General features: G+C 35.9%; 1 long non-coding RNA gene across 1 annotated transcript in view; it reads right to left on the reverse strand.

Annotated features, from left to right (window-relative positions):
- Positions 1–23,487, reverse strand: part of LOC133275123 (uncharacterized) — a 51,132-nt gene that overhangs the window by 14,375 nt on the left and 13,270 nt on the right. Inside the window, exon 2 of the long non-coding RNA XR_009745404.1 lies at positions 21,537–21,727. This is a non-coding gene — a long non-coding RNA (uncharacterized LOC133275123). The remainder of the gene's footprint in view (positions 1–21,536; positions 21,728–23,487) is intronic.

Consider the following 23,487-nt stretch of genomic DNA (forward strand, 5'->3'; position numbering starts at 1 on the left):
CCAGAATGATCTGAAAGTCAGCGGAATTTGCATTCACAAGTTCTTCAGTTATCTTTGATTCTGTCCATAGTCTAGCTAAAGGAGAATTCTAAAAATAATAGAGTTCGAATGGTTGAGAGGTTCATCTAATTGTGCTAACAAAGTAGCATTGGGTCACTGTGTATTCATCTGAACACGTCTAGTTTTACAAAAGTTCTCCCTTAACTGATTTAGTCAAAAGAATTTCAAAAACTCATCTGTAATCAAATCATATGACACTCAGAAAGCAATCTCTAAAGCATAAACGTGACTATTTGCAGACAGCGCCAAGAAGGGAGATGCTGATGTGAAAAATATTACATTTTTCCATAATTGGGCATCTGCAGACTATCATTATCTTCCAAAGGAGTGGTTTGGTTCTGAGAAGTAAATGGTAACCAGCTAGACAACCCTCTCTATCATTTCTGATTAATTAATCCCAAAATATATTCAAAAAGTAAGTCTATTCACATGTGCATGCACAGACACAAAATCAGAGAGGTGGGCACTGAATTCAAGGTGAGAGACTTTTCTAAAGAAAAGTGCGTAAAACTAAATCTAGATGAATATGCAGAAAAATCTGGTTTATTTATGTAAAGAAAAATGTCAGGAAGTAACAGTCACTAGAGAGTATATTAACAACAGTCAGTAATAATCTAGCCTCGAAAACAGTAAAAGAACTTATATTTTCAGTGCGAGATTCAGTCAGGTATTGTGAACACAATTCTTACCACTGGTCTTTTTAAGGCCATCACAGTGACATGAAAAGACCATGAGAGCCCCCTTTGCCAGCTGGGGATTGATTCTTTCAGTGAGAGTATGGCAAAGGATTGCTTAAACCTGTGCAGGAACCTTCTGGGAAAGGAGGATTCCAAGATTTCCTTGACCTGTAGGTCTTGCAGGAGACCAGTCTGCAGGGACATCCCAGCAGGACTGCAAGCAATGCCCAGCCATAGAAATATCTCAGTGGGTTTTATTTCAAACCTTGGAACAGGCAAGAGAAAATAGTAAGTTGTGACTGAGGGCTCTGTGCTCTGCTTCTCTAGTATCTCAAAGCAGAGCATGAGGGCACAGCATCAAGGTTCAAATTTCCAACAGGAGGGTCTGGTCTTCTGCTGTGCCCACGTGCGAAGCAGAGTGTAAAGGAACCACAGTTCAGCTACAGCTATTACTATCTAATTACTGGCACTTCCCTCCTTTTTCCTTATCATGTTGGAGCACAGCATTTTTCCCAGAGTACATCAATGCCATTTGCCCATAGGACCTTCTAAGAGAGTGACAGGGCTCATTTCCCACCAAAGGCAGAGCACTTGTTCTGACAATGCAAGATATGCTCATTCTCAAGCAACTGGAGTCCCGTATACTTCAGATATGATTTTTCTGAAAATATCAGTGTGTACTTAGACAGTTTGCTGACCTGTGAGAAAGAACTAAACCTCATCCTAGAGTGAAATCTGAAAGAAGCAAGTTTTATGGAAGATACTAATACACACAGTCCCAAATGCTCAGTGCTATACAAGAATTCTATCATATGTAGTGCGAGGAATAAAACATAATGGGAACCATGCAGCTAAACAGCTTGCCATTCTTCCAACATACCACTTATTTATTCCAAGACTTCTAAATCTTCCATCACTGCAGCAGCTAAATTGTATTTACCACAGCTCCAGTCATATTTTCATTTTTATTAATCTTAATTCACTTTTAGTAATCCATAAATACCTGAGGAAAAATCAGAAATTAAAAAATATCAGTATTTGTAAACGAATGAAGTTTATTTCTTATGAAGCAAATATTTTCACAATGACTATGTGTAATACACATTCTTGTAAGGATGTATAGGGCGCTAGAGATTGTCCAAGTGTGTCATATTGAATTGGTTTGTTGACAGTCTGTATTAGAGGAAGTTACATTCAATGTCTGAAATCTGTAGGAAGAGTGTAAGCAACTATGGCAATCTTAATTTGGTGTTCTCATTGAAGTGTAGGCTGATGCTTAAGCAATTAGTTCTTGTATTCTCTCTTTGAGGGACTAGATTGCATTTACATGTACATTGTTTTGACTTGTCTGCACACTACAAAATTATATATTTATTTATGTACATTAAAATCTACACTTTTATATATGCTTGTATATTGTATTATATATCATATCTATTTTTATATATTGGATTTATTTATATATTGTTAGTCTTGTTATTTTAGTGCTGCTTTCGTGAACCTGTAATGAAAACCCTATAGATCTGTTGGAGAATTTCTTTCACACCGTCTGGGAAATTTTGAACTTCGCCCTGCAGTGCTCATTGATGATGCTAGCTCTTTAATTTAGTGGAACTATTTAGAAAATGAAATATAAAGCCTATGTAAAATGGCTTATATTGGGTCCTCTAAAAGTTTGTACAGGACCCAGTTTAGACAAAACAGGTTATAAGGAGTTCTGGGATGCATTCTTCTCATTTTCCCCTAATACTGCATTTATACTTTTTTAGCGCTTTACTGTGGAAGGGAAAGAACAGTGAAAGACAGTCTATAACGGCTGAGAGATCATTGAAGACCAGAAATGCATATTCCTTCTATTTCAATAGCGTTATTATGCCGCATTACAATAAAAATAAAAAAAGAAATTACAATAAACATGACTGCTACTGCTGAACCCAGGACAGGGGGGAAATACTTAGAACAAGAAAACTGTCTTCAAACCAGCCATGCATTTCCAGTGTGATGGATATTTTCAGGGAAGATAGAGCTTTACTCAGCATCCAGTCCCACACCAAAATTGCTATTTTACACATCTTCACTAGAGACCAGACCCTAATACCCTTTCACTTCAGAATCGGTTCAACCAGCTTTTAGGCCTCCTCTGGCACATTTTTATCACCATAGCAGTACTCAAATGGCACTTAAATCTGGTCTACTTTAGGCATTTTATTGAGTCTGTGTACAATTACTCCTGAGATGTGTTTGTGTTTCGACATGATCTGCAGCTCCAGACTGCTTCTGCCATTAGAAAAATTGAACTCAGTCTAGTATCACAAAGCATACTGCAAATCTGTTCTGACCTAAGATCAAATTACTGTATTTGCATAGTAATATTTCTACTTTATTCCATAATCAAGGGTATTTAAACACATTAAACAAGTAATTTAAAGTAGTACAATATTTTGCCTTAGCAATGATTTTTTGAGTGCTACATAGATATATCAGTGAACAATGCAGGTTTTGTATACAGAGCTGACAGTTAATGGTGGTTTTCAGATATAATTCTTTTATTTAGGATAATACTGTGTGTTGGGCTACTTTCAAAAATTCGTTTTTTCTACCAAACCTACAAATCTTTGGGGATAGCGAAAATATGTGCGTATTTGGAGCAGGGCAATTGTCAGTTCTGTACAGGTTAAAAGTCTGACCAATATCCCAAAGTGACATTCTGGGAAATATGCAAATGATTTGTCAAGTTATTTCAGAAATAATGGTATTTGACTCAGGAAGTTTATATTAAATACAATTTACAGTGGAGTTACAGTGAGAACTTCACTTTGGCTGATGGATGATAAGAATAAAGTCCTCCACACATGAATTGAGCCTTGTGTATATATCCACAAGCTACTCTCAGACAGCCTATTTCACATGAAATTCCTACATAATGCATGGTTTCATCTAACACTGATCCCAATCCAGTTGGATCCTAGATTATCAGGTTGAGTTCTTCAGCTGAAAAAATACAGCGATAATATTTACAAATATTGACTTCAGTTCAGGCTCATGAAACTTAAACACATGACATGATACTCAGAGATAACTTGGAATGTAAGGCTTCTTTCTGGACAGTTAGAGTTTGGTATTTGTGCAAAATATTTGATATATATACATTTAACTAGCGGATGGCAGAATAGGCAAATGTTTTTCATAAAGTGAACATTAATATTCATGAAATGGAGAACATTTTAAAAGTTATCCTCCAGAGTGGGAAAGGAAAAACCAAATGTGGTGGTGTCAAACTTAAAGTTTGGGTCTCAAAGCACTCCAAAGTGAGAGATGTTTTCACCAAAAAAAGAGGTTTAAAATTACCAAAATTATTCTTATATAAATTTTAAGAATTTCAAGAAAAGTTAATGCTGTTGTAAAGCTATTGGGAAAATCTGACCCAAAAGCGTTTAAAGATAAAACTTATAGAAAGAGTAGTGAAAGAATTTTTAAGTATTTTTGAATTATATGCTTGTTTTGAGCTTTTCCAGGACAAAAATATGACAAGCTCTCCTAAGACTCCCTGCAATATGTGATAAAAATACTAATATACAAAGTTAAACTGCCCTTTTTCCTGCTCTACGAACCTATGTACGCTCTTCCATTCAATTTGGTATGTTCTCCTATTGAAATCTTGTTCACTATTGTATCGAATAAAATGTATGCCTTCATTTTAAAAGGCCTTCACAGCTTTTCCTCTCTCCATGTGATTTTTCATAGATATCTGTTAAATTCAGTATACCACCTTATATGGAGAGTTTTCCATGAATACTACAGCTATTGCAGTATTCTTTCAATCTCTTTTACTATATGAAGCTTGAAACAATCTGATTTTCATGAACTGAAATCGCTGTGAAACTGACCAGCACTGCCTCACTGCTTCTTTGTACATCTTCCTTCCGCCACCAGCCTCTATCTCCGCTCTTCGCTTGAACAGTGTTACCAGAATGTATAGCGATTAATAAATTCCGTCACATTTGAATGACATAGTTCTGACCCATCATTCTTAGGTATTAGTATAAAATAATATACTAATGTTAGAAATAATTTGAAGACTTATAGCTCAAACTATTACAATGCATTTTCTTGGATTTTGACAGAGCATTCTCTTTTGTTCTGACTCATCTATGTTGTTAATTTCACAAACTAGGTTCTTGAAGTACAGTATAAATTAATTGCAATGTTTTCTATAAGAGAAAACTGCTACTCCATAATATTCACAGACGGTAAATTTTTCTCAATGTACATATAAAAATAAAATCATGAGAGAACTTTAGTTCTAAGCTTCTTTTCCATTGCAAGCTTATAATTTAAAAAAAATATACATTAATATTCTACAACTCTAAAGACATTGCCTTGCTTTGCTGTAATTTTTTTATTCCTTACCAACAAAAATAAATGCTCTATTATGAGGAAAAAGTGAATGTAATGCCTGCTTTCATATAACTATTTCTCTGTAGCAGCATTGTGCTGGCAGCAGCAGGTAGACAAAAATATTAGCACAATGGACTGTAAGAGCAACTTCAGACCATTTCTTGTTCTTCTTAAAGCATGACATTTCTAAAATTTATATTGTGGTAACTCAAAAATGGACTTGGATCTCCCAGAATATCCCTCAGCATCATGTGAATACCTGTGGTATTTTGTTGGTTTGTCAGCTTTGTAGTCATCTAGAATAATGGCTGGCAGAGTGAGTGGAAGTGCAAGCAGGGTCGTCCACTTGGGATAAACCTCAAACAAATACTGATTTAAAATTTTAAGCAAACTGAAAGTTAAAAATTTTGCCTCGTTTGAGTCAACACAGTTTTATCTGCATACCCTGTTCAGTTTCTGGAGGAGACTACTGGGGCCTCATGAGCATTTCCCACTCCTGGGGTCTGGGTGCGGGGGTGGCTGTGACCTCCAGCAAGGAAGAGAGTCCTGTCCCTTTCCCTCACTGGGCCACGGGACAAGACTTGCTTGCTCATGGCTTCATCAAAAAGAGCCAGAAAGCATTGTCAATTCTTTCCGTTCAGACGTTAAAAAACCTAGGTTTTTAGCCTCCTATAAGAAATTATTTTCAGCTTTCCTCCAAGCCACTCTGCTGACAGGTTGTTCTCTTTGGCCATGGGCTCACAAAAGTGTTTTTCTCAGGCAACACCTGTTTGAACAAGTCCTTCTCCCCATGCCCCATTTTTGTTTGCTGCTTCGTTTGAAACAGCATAACTTCGCTTGGTGTTGCAGTAAATATAATTGAAACACTGAGCTGGGTAATAAGTCTCCAAAATTAAATTCTCTCAAGCCAATGACTCCATCAGAATGGCCACAAAGACCATCTACTCAAGGATAGGGGTGATGTGGGGACTGAGTACTAACCACTTTCAATAGCAGTGGAACCCATTTTATTCATGGTCAGGTTATTTCTAAACTTTGGGCATTCATTTCTACACAGAAGTAAGGTTTTAGACCTTTTAATTTGAGGCATGCTTCTGGAAACCTTGGCCATAATGCAAATTCAGTGGTATGAATAGAATAATTTAGAGTAATGCCAAACCACAATTTTTATAGAACAATATAATTAAACAATAGACCAAGGAGGGAACTCAAGAGTATTTCTCATAAGACCTTACATTTGAATTAATTTGCGGCTGGGGGAAGGAGATACTGCTTAATATATTCATTTACTATATCTGTTAGCAGCTATGTGTTGCCTTAAAAAACAAACTATGGCGTGGGATTTTGAAAGCACTGGCTGCAGTTGGAATTACTATGTAGTGGTTTTGAGTTGTTGAGTGTAATTTTAAAAAGATTAGTTATACCAAGATATTTTGTTAAAGGGACCATTATGCAAAAAGTTTTACCTAGGAAGACAGCTACCAGGCTTGCTGTGCTGCTCAACGCATCAACTTGGTACCTTGGCCAGGAGAGATGGAAGAGTATGAGTCATCCATGCATGCTGCACATAAGTGGCTGTTTTTTTATAATAGTGGTTGTCTTTCTGACTGAGACGTCCGAGCCTATGGATAACTGATGTTTGTCACTGCTGGAATAGACCTTAAACAGCTGTTTTCTCCCAGCTCAATTTAGGAGGTTGGCTTAGCTGAACCCTAAGATGCAGATTTCCTTTTGCCATGAGTCCTGAGACACGTGATCTAGTGGGGTTTGTTCAATTTATCAGTAGACAGTGGAACTTGTTTATTAAAACAAACCTAAGGAACTCTTCTACGATTTATGAGCACATAATGGAACTTGTGAACGACTCTCTTGCCTCCTAGTAAATGGAATGTGTGGCACAAAGATAGCTTTCATTCCTCCCATCTCTACACTGCTTACTTAGTGTTGGCTGAGAACAGGAAAAATAATTCAGAATTTGTTTTGTATACTTTTTTTTCCTGGATTTCTTAATTCTTTTTTCTTTACAAACAATACTCCTACTTATTACTCAGAAAATGCAATAGCATGCATTTTGTAAGAAAATAGAGAATTTTCTTGAAGAAAAAAGGTTAGCTTGTATCTCTGTGGGTATGTCCACATAGAGTAGCTGTTTGAGTTCCTATAGCAGAGAAAGCAGTTGTTAAACTAAAAGTCTTACAGTGGAGCAGTATAGTGGCCTGGTATGGAGGGATGTTATTCCTTCTACTGCTTCCCTGTATAATTTCATATGGTGTCATCAGGCAATAATGGCATGCATGCAATTATTAAACATCCATGCATATTCACTACCCTTCCTTGCTTTCAGTAACACTTCCTGCATTGCTAAAGTCAGGCATGGTTTGAGTCCGGAAACACGCCCTCAAGCATGCTGGCTGTAAATACAGTGTAAAGGCTCAAGGAAGGTTTAAGAACTGGAAACAAGAAAGTTTCAAAGCTTGGGAACACTTCCATTCCACGAGAAAAAATAGAAATGTGAGGATAAAAAGAAAGAGTCTGACAAAGAACACTGAATGAGGCCCAGAAACTGCATGGGCAAATACTGTTCAGCTTTTTTTCCAAATTAAATGCAGAATAGCAGTTGAAGAAAATGGAATAAACCACATGGAAAAGGGGATTTTTTTTTTTCAAGAAATCCACAATTGTATAATTTGATTGCCAGAAAATAACACTGAGTACATTGGCTTACCAAGATTGAAAATATATGAATAATAAGAATATTAAATTATAGAGTTCAACTGGAAACAGGAACAAATATCCATTGAAACCTCCACAAAAATTTCCTGCAGAAAATAATGCTATCAAATTGTCTCCTTTCCAAAAGTTTTAATTTTTTTCACAAGAAAATTTAACACTTCTAAACTGAAAAAGATAAATAAATATTTTTGGTAACTTTCTTTAAAATTTATTTTAACAGATTTTCTTCAGATTTAATAAATTTTCTTCAAAGAAAACACTTTCCATCTGTGTAATACCAATTTTCTCATTGTAAAGCAGAAGTCAGCCACTGCACAACTGGGTTAAAATAAGCAGGACAGACTTTGCATTCATCTGTTACAAACTTCAGTTTAGCAGCTGAACCCTATCAGAAATAAGACTATGTGGAACACTGAGCTGCTTCAGTACCGTAGTTCCCATGCTCTGTATTTAGAAAATCTATGATTTAAGCACGCTCTGACTTCTATGCAAAACGCACAATATGTTGCACTTACTGTTCTAACATACACATTTTGTTTCACAAGCAAATTTTTACTCTCTACCTATCTTTTGTTATCATTTACAGAAACTGACTTTCACTTCCACCAGTATGTACACCAATAAAGCTGAAAAAAATTATACAACCTTTGTGAAACCTTTTAACTGTTTTCCCCATTGTTCACCCATCACTTTATATCTTTCCAAGACTATGCATAAAAATAGGATTTTTTCTTAGTTTAGGGAACAAAACAGTTCATATATTTAAAGCAATAAATTGTTAGAAAAATTATTTTTTTCTGTAAAAATGTGAATTTATATGGTATTACATCTGAGCTTACTGTGCTCATGAGGGCTAGAATACATTTTTATACAAGAGAAAACTACCTAAGGTTTGGGGAGAGCAACATTTTCCATATTATTAGGTACAGTGGGACTAGCAAAATCAGGAAATTCAAGTTTTATGAGTTTAAACAAAAAATCAAAGTTACATAGTCATGGTAAACATCACTCTGTGTTTAGTAGGGTACTTCTGGTAAAAGGGTCTAAAACGTTTAACAACTATAACTTTGAACTTCTGGTTTCTTCTAAACTGTTATAAACTAAGCACCTGATTCAGGGAGAATAACTGGTTACAGCTTTGCACAAACCTCTTTAAATTACTTTTCCTTGGGACTTTTTATAGTCAAGCACTTTATATACTGGGGAAAAAAAATTGTATGTCCTATGTATTTATTGGTTATTCTGCAAACTATAACCTCAGACTGTCAAAACTATAAACTATATTTTAGTGAAGTAGGGAAACAACTTATTAATTTTCTTTGCTGTACAAAACAAAAATTGATCTTTAAACTATGAAACTTTCAAATAACTGTTTAAATGACTCACACAGCTTTTACTTACGTAAATTCTTGGAGGGTTTCTCAAGTGGATCGTGACTCAAAGCCTCTAAAGCTGTCAAAGTTCTAATATCTTAGACTCCTTAGAACAAAAATCTTCAATCTGTTCTGAAAATCTCTGACCTGACATATGTATTTACTGCAGAAGAAATGTTTTTCGTCCTGAACATACTTTCTTGGATGATTTACAGTTGAGAATGCACAGCAGGTATAATTTGTCATGTTCCTGTGGCAATCAGTTATGTCACTCTTTGAATGACAGTGAAACTTTAATAACTTATGGTGTACCTTAGCAGTGTACGAAAATACTAGCCTCAACTAGTAACAGTTTGAGAGAACATAAGAGAATTTAAGAAATAATTCTCGTATAATTGAAATGTAGTTCTGATCATTTTTACATTGGTACAAATCAGAACTGTTGCTGTGCAGTTGGTATAGTCCTTTCTTACGTATAATACTCATGAAAGATATAGGAAAAAATCCCTGCTTGATCTTTAAGAGTTAGGGTAATTTTCATTTATTTGTTTTTACTCTATTTAATACTTACATTGGATCTTAAGAAACCTCTATTAAGTTAAAAACAAATGCTTTAATAAACAAAATTATTATTCAGAAGCCACAAACAGCACTGGCAGAATTTTAGCAAATATTTTGATGTCATTTAAAATAGTAAAGGTGAAAAATATTTTTATTTTTTTCCCACAAAGAAAAATGAAAGGGATGTATAGCAATAAATGTCTTAAAATATCTTAATACTGCCAAGTTTCTAGGGGCAGAAAATGTATTGCAGGCTGACATACAACTCCACTGAAATTACCAGACATAGGTTTGTCTGGTGATTTTATGCTAAATATATTAAGACACCAGCTTTATTAGAACTTAATAAATATGAAGTATATATGCCCTTGCATTGCTTTAAATCCCTTAGAACAGCTGGTCTCAAGATGAGCTAACCTAAGCGTTTAGAAACAAAATATTGTGACACTTCGACACAAATGGAAAAACAGCACAATCTGTTTGGGGCTGGGGAGCAGACACAGGCTTCACATGAATATCCTCATTCAAATAGGCCCAATGTGGCTATCAACTTTAGCTCCAGAGCAAAACCGGAAAGAAGGATACACATTCTCCCCCTTCTATTGATCAATTATTACATACACAGAAATGAAGCAACATGAAAAACCATTAATGTAAAAGTTTTAAATTTTTCTAACTATATTTCTCTAGCTGTTTGACATGAATTCTGTTATTACGACATCCCACATGCTAGAGGGCACAAGAGACCGTTTTGATTGTATGGTTAAAGGAACCTATTAGAAATATGAAATCATTATTTCTGGAGGATACAGGACATTTTTTTATTTTCCTGTGGACAGCTGCTGGCTATAGAACTGAGGCAAATTTAATTCAGGAAAATATCCTAAGTAATGGAACCAGAGAGGCTAAATCAGAGTGGTAAGTATTGCTAAGCCATCATTACTTGCTGAATAGCTATTAGTCATCTCTATTTTTTTACTGCATGCTTAAAGTTCTAAAGATCCATTGCTTGCAATACATTCTTAAACAAAACAGAAAAATCTATCCTCTAAAACCACAGAAGTCTGCCAAGATAGCCTTGAGGCTCTAGTTTAAACCCCTGAAGTAAAGAATTCCACATTTTAAGGATTTAAATGGAAATAAAATAAAATAAAATCCAGGCTCAGATTTTCCTCCAAGACAACAGTGGTGAAGAAACAGAAAAATACAAAGAGAGAAGGACGGGCTCACTGTAGAAGAGATAGCACAAGAAAAAGCATTATAAACAGTGTGTAAGAAAAGAAAATACATAAAATCCAAACGTCCAGTCATAAATGCTTCATGATTGAGAACTTTTGTAGGCCTTGTAGAGTTTACATCTATATAGGATTTACTCCAGGACATGGCTGTCTGTCTCTACATGTCTTCCTGCAGGTGGGGTATTGTAATAAGTTACATCGGTCTTTTCTCTCAGGAAGAAAGAGCATAGTCATGTTCGAAATACTTGCCTTTAGAGAACTGCAATCTGATTAACATGACACAGGAATTGATAGAAGAATCCTTGTAAATAAACTTGTAGAGGCAATACAAGCTAAAAGCATGATTAAAGAAAAGCTAATTGGTGTTCCATATATTTGTTTGTGTCTTTTGTATTTATAGTCTGAGAGAGGAACCCAACACACCCAGAAGCAATGAGTGTTATTTAGAAAGAAGGCACGGTGGCAAGTATGAGCCTCAAATGCAAAGTAGCTTCAACTGCAAATCAGCCAGAAATATTAACTGGACAGATCAGATTTTTGGTCATCCCAAGTCCATCTCAAATGGGAATAAGACACTGCTAATTAGGAGGCCAACCTGAAGATGCAGTAGAGGGATTCCAAAAATCTGACTAAACACCAGTTATTCAAACTGAGGAGTAAGAAATTGAACCTGTCTCTTAAAGAGTTTATTTAGGTAGAACAAAAGGCAGACAAAGCACAATTCTCACTGATTTTGACAAGTAATAATCAGAGACTTGTCTGCCTTGAGTTCTGAAAAATTACAGATGATATATAGAACATACTGCAGACCACAAAATGACCTTTCAAAGGAAATCAAGAGCAAAAGTTATTTAAGTGTATGCGCTAAAGTATGAGTTAAAGTACAATGAACATGTTGGAAAGGTGTTAAAAGCATTTTTTTTTTCTTTCACGCATGTGCATAGAAATAATAACTGAAGCTAAAATTTGATGGATTTTCTTATAAGCACTGATGAGTTTCAATACTGTTTAATATTTCAGGTCCAGTTCAAAACTCATATATATATTAAAGAAATACTTGTTAGCTGAACATTGGTATGGTTTTCTCTATGTGAAACTGAATGGTGGTAAGAAGTCTACAAATCTTTAAATACTGTAGTTCTGAAGATTTACCCTGTGTACTTTTTTTGGTGTACAAGTTTTTTTCATCTTAAGGAAAGCACACATCTAAATGCACGCTGACACATGAATTATCGTACATGGTCAGGAAGTGATCAGGAAAAAAGAAGGACACTGGGTGGCCCTGATGGCTCAGACATGGACGTATCCACTGTCTGAAGTTAGGAGAGGTGAATCTAGAACTTCTGAGCAGGAGAGTTTTTAAGATAAAGTTAACTCACTTAGATGAGAATCCAGGCTGGAAGCTCATAACCAATCCAACATATTGTGGAAATCCAGTAACACAGAAACAATGTGTTATAATGACCTATTTACTTGGAGTTCATTATTCAGCTGCCAGACCTCCCTGCACTGCCTTGATAGAGCTCCAGATGGAATGTGTATCCCAGCCACAAGGCAAATTGAGCTGTGACTTCAGCTGTTAACGTGATGTTTTTGTTTGCAGAGGAATTGTTTTTCCTCTGTCATTAAAAAGCACCTAAACAAGAGGCGCTTACAGTGATTCCGTAAGCGATGATGTAATGTGGTGTGATAAATACTTCTGTGACATAGTGACTGTTCTGAGTATAATGACATGCTTAACTGATACTTCACCATCTTTTGTCTTCAACCAACCCACAGCTGCACTGCAAAGAATTAAACATGTCCAAAAAAAGAAAGGTGCTATCATAAAAATCCCTTGTATTATGCCAGGGGCAAAGAGGATTAAGAATTCATGTTAGTAACCAATCATAGGAGACTATACAAAAGAAATTAGCTTAGTGTGTTCTGCTTTGATATATTTTAGAAGGGCTACTTATAGCCCCTGTGGCCTGAAATCAGTACACTGAATAACATATCAGGCAAGTTCAAGCTCTGTCATTCTAGGAAGAGTATAAAAGAGCACCCTGAAGCTACAATTGCTATAGGCATCTTTACGTGCAGAATGTACATTTCAAATCACATCTGATCATACAGCAGACAGCTGGGGTTACTCAACAGTCAAAGGCAATTAAAACCCAAGTCAACAATTAAGAATGCAACAACATTTGTGAGAATCATTAAAATATTACAACCCATGAAAGAAAGAATCACAACAAACCAACAGAGACACCAGAACAAAGTAACAGGTGTTCATCCATGTATGAATGTCTCACTACAAATGCAAACATTTGACAATAACCTAGCCAAACACAGGTGGATGGTATATTTTTGTGCAGCTAAGAAGAATAAAAACCCCTTTTTCTACAGTGTGCCCATTCCCTAACTGCATTTGCAAACACATCTTCTTCCCAATTCTAAACAGGTCCCTCTTCTGCCTAGGTCCTTAAAGCAGACAATCTATAACACAGCATGGTGTTGAACTGATATTTCCTAGTCATGCAATATAAACATCAAAGCAGCTGAAGAACTATTTAAACTAAATACCAGCCCAGAAAAAGAGTTATTAACAAGCTCATTTAAGCTGGGAATTAAAAAGACAGACCCTATGTGTCAGAGAAGGATCTGGACCAGTCTTGCAACACAGACAGCACTTGTAATAAAAACTTCTCTTTTTAAAAGATGTTTAGCCAATTCAGGAGTGGGATTTTTATGGTTACTTAGTATATAGAGCACTGGATGTTTGATGTCCATGCCAGCTTTCTGTTATGTAGGTCTATGTTCCTACGCTGTACTTAACATTTTTTTCTCAGCCTTGGAATTGTTTTACTCTTAAAGATGGGAATATCCAGCAGAACTCTCACAACATTTACAATGAGCTGCCTTGTATCAAAAGGTTTGGAAATCCTAAACAGACCTAACTGGAAATCTAACTCAAAATAAAATACAGCTCAAATTTATTACTAAAGATGTTAATTTACTCATTGGACACAATGTGTGATTTTCAACCTAGCAAGTTGAGCATCTCTCTTTTAAAGGTCATAAGAAGATTACATGGTCTCTTCAAAGCTCCCTTATTAACATGAATGGATTGACATTGAGGAAAACCATGTACTCTATGTATTTGTATTCTTTATTTATGTGTTTAGACTTTTTTCCCTGCTGGTGCCTTTCAGACTCTCTAGGCATATTAAACCCATTAAAAGTACACATTTTAAACAAAACGCATCAAAAGGAACATTAAAAATATAGGCCTCTTTAAAAGCCTCCTAAAATACATGAGACATTGTAAAAAGTGTGCAAGAAAATCATATGAGGCCAGGAAAAATATTTTATTTCCCTGGGAAAGGAAAATCTTTGATTACCTATTGCTTATGTTGCTGAAGCACTGAACATTAGTCTGAATTTTAAATTATGATAAATGGTGTTATTATGCATTCACATTGATCTTGCCTTCCTTACCAAGCGTCTAATACTCTGATTATACTTACAGCAAATTTCCAGGTGACCTCAGAGGGACCAGGCTATAACCTCATGGTCATTGCCACTTCCTTGGTTTATATATGAACATCTGGAAGACTGTAATTTTCTGATGTGAGCCTGATACGAAGGTTGACAAAACTACATCTAATAACCAAATTCAGTAGTTTGGTACCATGTGTTGGAATTTGTGTGTGTGCAAGTGTGTATTTGCAGAGGATGGGGAAGCACTTAACTAAGATAATGCCCAATGATAATTGAACAAATCACATTTAAACCCAGGTATGTCAGACAGGTCCTTTGTGTCTAACAATACTTTTTTTACAGGTTCATATTTGGGGACATTCAGGGAAGAATTAGTTGCAACAATCTCAAAACTGAGTAAGAAACACACAAGAAGAGTTTGTTAAGTAAAGCCCAAGTGGAAAATTAGTCTGGACTTCATAGTCACAAATGGGAAGACATACCAAATGTAATTTGAAAATCATATTTAAATATTATGTTTAAAAATCCCAGACTTTCAGTTACCATCCCCGTGGGGAAATATACAGTTACATTTCATTACAATGCTAGTCAGTAGGGCTATGTCTCAAAAAAGAATTAAGTCGCCTCTCCTTCTCACACACAAATTCATGGATGATCAACACAGAAATTGAGCCATTACAAGCTCTTATTCTGTGAAACATACTACAGTGACCTGGCTGCCTCAAAACCTTCCCAGTTTTGCTCATGGTAATCGGAGGAATTCTTAACCCAATAAAGAGTACGGAATTTTTTCTTCACTGAGACCATGTTTCACCCACAGATACTTGCAATGTTTTCACAGCTCTGACCATCCTATTCCTTTCCCTAAGGCAAAACATGTCCAGACTTTGCCAACTTGAAAGTGAAATGTAAAACATTCCTCTTTACAAAAACTCTTCTCATCTAGGGAATATCCCTAGGAGAAAAAAAAAAATAGGAACTTTTGAAAACTTTGGTGTGGAAACCACCATAAAAAGGGAACTGGAAATGTGAAAACTGCAGTCATACTGGTGTTTACGCTTGGGAGAAATCCAGTGCAGTGAGGGAAAAAGTCACTCAGAATACTACGTACTTGATCAAACATATCTATATCATAAGCAGGAGTTACAGGTCTTGTGATTAACATTCAATTAAGGCAAGGGCTCCAGACTATGGTTTAAAAATAGTTTGAATTCAATTTCTTAGAGCTGAAACAGGGCTTGACGGACTACAAAAATAAGAGCTTGGTTTGGTGTAGCCAAAATAGAAAAAAAATGCTTGTTCCTCACAGTTCTTGTCTTTTTTCACTGCATATTACAGCATCTAAAATCTTTAGGACTGAGCTAAAGAAAAGTCCTTCCATGGGATGCAACAAATGTGAGGCTACTGTATAATTAAATCTTTCTCCTTCCACCTTTGATGCTCTGATTTCCTTGTAAATGATAGTTTGCTCTTCTTACTTAAGCAATAAAGGAGTTCTGCATACTTAATGCTTTCTGTGAAACCTCCCATGTGGATCTGGTTTTGTGGGTGTACAATGAAAAGGTAGCCTGGAACATATTATGACATATCAAAAATGCAGAGGAGTAATATAAAAACAAAAGGGTGGAATCCAAATCAGGTACAAGTGCAATGAACACTGGTTTGCTTTTGAAATCATTACTTATTCTCTGTTTAAAATTACAGAAGTTGGAAAGGATTCAAACAAAATCGGAAGATATATCAAGGAAAGTTGAAATTAGTCTTTATTCAGTTCGCTTTTTAATCATCAGCAAGAAAGTGGTGAAGGAAACAAAACCTTCTCCTTACCTTGCTTTCATTTGTAATGATCTTCTCTTACAATCAAACCCAATGTTTCTCCAAAACGTACTCTACCCTTTATAGAACCATGAACAATTAGAATGTTTCCATTAAGAAAATTAGGATTGAACAGGACTACTGGCAATAAGGACTCAGCAGAAAGAGATAATAAACACTTTTAGACCATCATAGAATAGTTTGGGTTACAAAGGACCTTAAGATCATTCAGTTCCAACCCCTCCTGCCATGGACAGGGACCCCTTACCCTAGACCATGTCACCCAAGGCTCTGACCAACCTGGCCTTGTGGTTCTGGCTGTGATCAGGACAAATGCTGCATTTCTAGCAGTGCAGAATGATGTAGGAGAATTTAGTTGTCAGTAAATCAGCTTTGAATCCATCCTCATCTTCGTGCCTGAACAGAACAAACCCATTGCATAGGATAAACCTGCTTATTGCCCAATCACCAAACAGCCATTTCACTTAAAGGTCCTTCTGTTCATTCACTCACAGTCCTTCCGTCTGCTACTGGCCATGCCTGCTCTTTCTCAGGCACACTACTAAAGAGGAGAATAAATAGAAGGTATACTGTTTTGAAATTCCCTCTCTTATCAGGAGTTCTGACATTTATGTCAGAAGAGCCTGAACAATAGTATACAGACAGAAAGTGAAACCATTAACAGGACGTTTGCTCTCACTGTAGAATTGTACATGTGTATGGGTTTGTTAGGTAAGACCCAAATCCAGTTTGTATCATACAAACTAACTTGTATCATTGTTTTCTGCCTAGACCATGGTGATAAATTCTACAGTTAAATTACACCAAAAAAAAAAAACTAATTAAAATTATTCCTCCTCTATTTGCTTGGAACCTGACATATGAGACTACCACATGATAATGTCTATTTCTTGTACTGTGAGAGTGCTGTGGTAGTATTCTCAGTTGGCATTGCCTTTAGTTTTCATTAAAACATTCCTTAGTTTTCATCATCCATGTTGTCATTCCCCCTATCTTTAGCATTTCTTTTATACACTCGTTAAGCCAAGGAGACCAGGGATGCACATGTACAAAAGAAGCATTCCTCTTTGTTTCTCTACCTTTTCCTTACTAATTCCTAGTATTTTATTTGCTCTATTACAACTGAATATGCAGCTGACATTCATACTCTTAGAATTCCATAATCTTTTTCTTCAACACTTAGTTCAAATCCCTCCACTATGAATGTAGAATGGAGGCTGTTTCCTCACATGCAACTCTTCACATTCGTCAGTGCTAAATTTCCTTTCTGACTTTATTACAATAATACTAAGTATCAAGAGAGCTTCTCTCACCCCAAGGTCAACTTTTAGTTTTATTTCTTATATTTAGCTCCACTGACAAACTTTGCCATATACCTACTCAACCTCTGTTCACTAGCTCTTTAACTTACCTTTACATCTGAAGACAAAGGTGGAATCTCAGTTTCAGCCATAAATCCTCAAAATATATCACTGAAAAGGAAGACTCTGAGAACCATCACGGGTAAGTGTGAAAGAATTTAATATATCAAGACTGGGAAAGGAAGGAGATGGGAGTCAGCCAAAGCATTTGGGAATGAGTAACACCTGGTCACTGACAGTAACTAGGAATTAAAGAGCTGCTAAATGCAACAACATTTTAACTTTAGGATTTGTTGTATAAAAAGACTAAATTATTTATAAATTGAATTACACATCCTCATAAGAATTCTCCTTCCAGCTCTCAAATAATGACAATTGCTTTTAAGTTTAAAATTGCCTTAAAATTCTTCTCTTACAACACAGATTTTGTCACTATTAAAAATGTAGCAGTGAAGTTTAATTGCTTTTCTTATGCAAACAGCTTTTGAAATAGAGGCAGAGATGTAAAACTTAAATGCTTTCTTATAAAAGTGTTGAAATGTATTTTAAATTCGCCTTCTGATACTACATTAGTGTAAGCGCTATGAAGAAAAAAAACAGAGTGTTACTTTGGAAACCGACACAGACTTATCACTGGGTGTTCAATTCAATACCTATTAATGCTTATACATATGGTATTAATTCTGCATTAATTCTGTCAAAAATGATATCATACTCTGAATGTCCAAATTATGACATCACTAAAACAACTTTGCTCTTCGTGGGTTTGGATCATGACTGTGCCAGAGTTGGCTAGAATTTATTCATGCAGCTGATTCTGACAAGTTTGGTTTAATTAGTTCATGCCCTCATAATGAACAAGAGACTGTGTTTTTGAAGATTTGCCAGAATAGTTTCTATTCTCTTCAACTTAAGTGCCAAATGCATGCACTTCTTTATACTATTTATACCTTTGCCTATAATTACTGTTCCCTAAGGTGTGATTGTCCTATTTCATAAGAGTTTGTGCAGCTGCCAACATGAAGATGTAAATAAATTGTAATACCGTTGCTATGAGGTGTAAAAATCCCACAGCTCATATCCAGACCCTTGTATAATAAACTCAAGTAAACATTCCATTTCCTGTAAGCGATTGTGGTTTGTGACTAGATTTAAAAAAGCAGTGCAGTAAGTCATCACTTTTTTAATGATTTGCTGAAAACAAAGCCATGTAAGCATGAAACAAAAAACAGCTATGTACAAACATTTACTTTTTTGAAGGAGAAATATCTACATTCAAAGTTGCATAGTTCAGTGTTATTTGATAGTGTTTGGAAGCTGGTCTCATTTCCATTCACTGTGGAAAATCTTGAGATGCAGCTGATAACGACAAAAGCAGAGTCTAAAGACTTCTACATAAAGGTGGCTTGAAGGTCACCTCTCCACTATTTTGAGCTTACTGTGACCTTTGCAGAGATGTTGTCAACTCCCTGCATTTCTTAAGATGCTGTGGTTTTATATATTAGATGTTGAACACCATGGCCAGAGGTGAAGACAGGAAAGATTTGATCAGATCTATCCCTCCGAAGAAGTGAAAGGGTGGAGAGCAGGAGGCCTGCCTTTCAGCACTATTTGCACCTATCTTATATAGAGGATCCCTTTATAGGCCAGGCAAACTGTTTTCTCCCTTGCTTTTATGAGGAAAACACCCATGCTTTACTGAAGAATATGGTTTGTTAGTTTTCCCTCAACTGACAGTGGTTAAACAATCACTTTACTCCTATTTTCTTGTCATGGGAGATGTTCTGCCTTCTGTCCTCTTAACGAATTTGCACCCACAGTGTAGACATATCATTTGGTATAAGAATTATTTAAACAAAAGGCAGGCACATTTCAGCAGGAAGCACGAGTTCAATGCTGGTGACAGGCACACTGTGAAAAAGTATAAAAACATATCAGTGCTCACATCTTTTCAATAGAGAGGTTCTGCATATGTTAGCAGAGCAGATAAATGGACACCTATGGGAATAAGATGAGCACACGAGTCATGTACATCTAACTTCATGTGTTAAGCTGACCAGGGAGTAGCAATAAAACCTTCAGGACACTCTACATCAGCAGGTGGTTTACATCATGATACAAATAAGCTAGTTTACATATGCTGCAGGATTTTTAAGTCAGTGCCTGTAAAGCTGCATTGCCTAAAGACCACAAATTTCCATGACCCAGTTTCAACTGAAAAATTGGAAGTTAAAACTAATACTTTTATTTTGGAAGTTGGTGCTTTCACGAGGCTGGGACAGTAGGTCAGGAGCTCAGCACTAACTTCTTGCAGGACCATAGTTAACTCATTTCACCAACTCATCCACCCTTCTCCTCTTTCCCTCTTTTGAATGTAAAGTGCCCATGGTAAGGATTGTCTGTGACCCTGCATTTCTGCAACAGCTTTTCAGTGGGGCCTCAGTTGCAGCTGCAGGCAGCAGCCCAATATGAAATATTTTGAAACATTAACAATCACTTACATAGCTTCGACTTTTAAACTCTGGTATTTTATATTATATCAAGCCTAGTAGAAGGAAAAAAGGCCATATCGTGTTGGGAAAGGGGGAATCCCACCTCTACCATGGTATAATCTATTTCTGGTCCTAACAAACTGTAGGTTATTGAAATATTAACCAGTCATTAGCCCAGGACTGAACATTACATGGCCTGGGAATCAGTCCAAGGTAATCTGGGGGTGGGAGGGTGGCTCAGAATTCCAGGTTTGTGAGGAAAGCAAGAAACATTTTCCTGGCAGGTTTGTTTAAAAAAAAAAAAAATGGCATCTGTTTTTAATTGCTGGGAGGGTCAGATTGTTAAAAACAGTCCCAGTGGAAATGGATTAGTGCATGGGAGGATGTCAAGGTGCAAGAGAAATGGAATTTTGTGTCTAGTTCCGCAGTTTATTATCCGGACAGGAGCTCCACGTACTGCATGTATGTACACGCAAAACACCCAACATTATGGATTGGTGTAAAAGCATTGTTGTTGACATGGCTTTGGAGTGACAGCATTATACATGTAAAGCAGAGCTATAATCCAGTGAGTTATGCAAGTTACACAAACTGAGTGTGAGTAAGCCCTTTCTATCAACACCACAAACTGCATGTTTTATTTAGAACACATTTTTTAAGAAAATTATTCTAGAAATGTGTAAGGAAATTTAAATGGCCATGTGCTTTCTGTCTTTTGTTCCTGTCTCTGTAATGTTAAATTGGGTCTCAAAGTGTATCTTGAATCGGCATCTCTTCAAAAGAGAGAATGAAATAAGACTTATTCTTGTAGATAAGGTATCTCAAAAGTCAGTATGTCAAATATAGGGCTTGGTGTTTGTTCATACTGGAACATCATCATATCCTTCCAGGTGACACTCTTCAATTTATGTTCTTTTTATTATAAGACTTGTTTGAGGAGGCCTTGGTGCAAGTCACATCCAAGTCTATAACTCAGATCCCAATCTCAGTTCTGTTGAAATAGGTCAGGCTACTGCAATGCAGAAGTCTGGCTGAGGAGTAGGACAATATTTGTTTGGAAACAGGAACAGCCTTTGCATAATATAACTGAGGTCTTGAAGTAAAATAAAGTCAGAAAAGACCATGAAGCCACCCAGATTTTGTTTCAGCTTATGCAAAAGGATCATCAAGTATAATTAGAAGAGGTGCCTCTGTCAGAGGTAGTCCTGTTTAAATGGTGAATGTTATCAGGTTAACAAATATGACCACTGTAATACCTGGGTTTGGATTCAAAACCAGAGCCTGCAGATAAGATCCTGCTATATTCAAGTCAATGCTAAGTCACTCACTGACATGGCTGGGATGAAGGGAAAGGGCAGATGTTCATCCTGATGCTGTTAGACCCATTATTCATCTAGCACCAAGCTTCAGTTCCTGCCTCTGACACTTTCTGCTCCATTTGTACTCTATGCCATGTCAGTCTTTAGCCAGGGGCATCCTCATTTTTTCAGCAAGTTCAGGTAAGGGTTTTTTCAACTTCAAGAAAAGGAAAAAAATTAGGAAAAAATTAGGAAAGCAGCTTTCTTTTACCTTTTTTCCTACTGATTATTCTAATGAATTATTCTACTTACAGTCACTTGTAATTCTCTGAGTGACACACTTCTTAAACATTTGTTTCTCTTCCATATTTCAGCTTAGAATCGTAGTTCACATGAAATTGTAACTCCCTGCTAACAGTTCAGCTACTCCTTTTTTCTGCCTGAGCTCTTGGAAAACTTTGTAAACTGGTGCTTTCCAGTTTCTCAGTTTATTGCATCAACGGTGAATTCCTCTGATTAAATTCTTTTTACAGATACTTCAGCTTTATTAAAAAGAGTATTGATACAAACATCATTTATTTTTTCTCTAGTATCTATGTTATCTATAACTTCTGAAGGCTGCAAAAATGAATCAAGTTTTCTCACAGTTCCCAACCAAGACACATACAAACATATTGTTAATATTTTGGGTTGTTATTATGATCACTCTTAATTTTATACTTATTACCTCCATAATTCTAATATTCCATAAATTTGCTCCTTTCCTTAAATACGAGTAGATTATTATTTTCTAAAGGCTACTATTTTGTCTTAAATAACATCTTGAACCTTGCAATCCAGCCATACTAGCTTTTAATAGGCTTTCTATTTTCTTTTTTGTTAAGGTGCATTCATTCCTCTGTGACTCCTGGGATGCCTAAGAAGCCTCCATGCTGAGTGTAAGGATTTTAATTTCCTCACTTTTGACTTTAGGGTTTTTTAACTAACTTTCCCCCTGAAAAAAAAAAATTCATTATCAAAAGTTTAGTGTCACAGTCCCACATTTGGTTCAATCACTCCCTTGAGAATGCTGAACTTAATTATGCTGTGGTCACCATTAATTAGTGGCTCAGCGATAGTTACTTCTTGAACCAACACTTGTACATTACATAGGACAGAGTATCTTTCCCTCATGTGTGCTGTAGAATCAACTGCTATAAAAAAATATAGTCTGTGAGGTCAAGAAGTTTTCTCTCTAAATCACCCATTGGAAAGGATGAATTTCTATGCAGATAGCTGAAATGCTCCATTACAACCATTTATTAGTCTTGGTTGCCCTATTTGTGCCTACTGACACTTCACACTTCAATATTAATAGTAAGTTTTTGTACAATAGGAAATTCTGTCATAGGTTATTAAAATTGTAGTATATGCTTTCATGCTAAATTGACTTCCAATATCAAGTCTTTCCAGGACAAAAGGATTGAAAATGTTGGAAAAAAATGTAATGTTGGTATAAAGTTCTCAAACAGCATTGTTCAATATAATTTTACTGATTTGATGGTTAGTAACAGATGACCTACACTAGTATTCTTATAAACTTCTTGTAAATTTTTTTGCTGCATCTGTTCTATTAATTCTGAGTTGACTATTCACTGAATTCTTCTGTATGATTATGATATATTGTTACTTCTTCATCATTATAAGACACTGTGCGCCCTACTGTTGACAGATGTCTTAGTACTCTGTAAGTATTTGTAATATGAAAAAGGAAGTCCTTTATAGATGTTCAAAATACAGATATCTTATACTAAACTTTCCAAATGGTCTTCTTAATTTCATATTTTATTTGTTGAAAATGTTTACTTTTTTTTATCTCACATTAATGGTTAGTGAGCAAAACCATTCTTAGTTTTTTACTCTACACTTGGAACATAATTGCAATTTACATTTTTAATTTCTTAGGCTTAAAGAGGTTAAGTTGTTTACAATTATTCC

Source organism: Pezoporus flaviventris, unplaced genomic scaffold (genome assembly GCF_033815535.1).
Source record: "Pezoporus flaviventris isolate CSIRO_AGI_PZ_B2104156 unplaced genomic scaffold, CSIRO_AGI_Pfla_v1 ptg000002l, whole genome shotgun sequence".
NCBI lineage: Eukaryota > Metazoa > Chordata > Aves > Psittaciformes > Psittacidae > Pezoporus > Pezoporus flaviventris.